The 719-nt window shown below is 33.8% G+C and overlaps 1 non-coding gene across 1 annotated transcript; it reads left to right on the top strand.

The window, feature by feature from the left end:
- Positions 1 to 406: 406 nt before the first annotated feature.
- On the top strand, positions 407 to 513 carry LOC148763124 (small nucleolar RNA R71). Its single transcript, XR_016026064.1, has one exon. It is a non-coding gene; the product is annotated as a small nucleolar RNA R71 (small nucleolar RNA).
- The last annotated feature ends 206 nt before the right edge of the window (positions 514 to 719 follow it).

Below are 719 nucleotides of genomic sequence, written 5' to 3' on the forward strand. Positions count from 1 at the left end.
TGTATTTGAATATGAATTATTTTGCTACATGTTGAAGTTCCCCACAAATTGGACTAATTCAGAACTGTATGGACATTGATCACTTGAATGGTCATTTCCACACATTTCACAAACTATAAATGAATTTTGGATAACATGAACTCTCAATGTGTCAAGCATTTTGGATAGTGCAGCCACTCGTGCAGTTAAGGTGCTAAGCGCATCAATCTCATGCGCTATAATAGTTTTTCTAGGTCCAAACCTTTCTAAAGGCCATTGGTAACTATTTGAGGCCATATTTTCTAATAGATTATAAGCCTCGGCCGCATTCTTACCCATTAATGCCCCACCAATAGTAGCATCAATTGTAGTTTTTATTAACCCTACTAGCCTATTGTGGAATGTTTGAACTTGCAACCAATCGGGAATCTCATGATGTGGACATCTTTTAAGTAGTTTTTTAAATCTATTCCAAGCTTCATATAAAGATTCAGCTTCAAATTATGTGCAAAAGGTTATATCATTCCTCATCTTTGCAATCTTTGCAAATGAAAAGAATTTTTCTAAAAACTTTTGAGCCAATTTTTCCCATATAATAATAGACCCATTGGATAGTGAATTGAGCTAGCTCTTTGTTTTATCCCTCAAAGAAAATAGAAATGGTCTCAATCTAATGGCATCATCATTTACTTCATTACATTTGAAAGTATCACAAATTTCTAGAAAATTCACCAAATGAG

This window comes from Theobroma cacao, chromosome 4, assembly GCF_053813885.1.
Source record: "Theobroma cacao isolate CCN51 chromosome 4, ASM5381388v1, whole genome shotgun sequence".
Taxonomy (NCBI): Eukaryota; Viridiplantae; Streptophyta; class Magnoliopsida; order Malvales; family Malvaceae; genus Theobroma; species Theobroma cacao.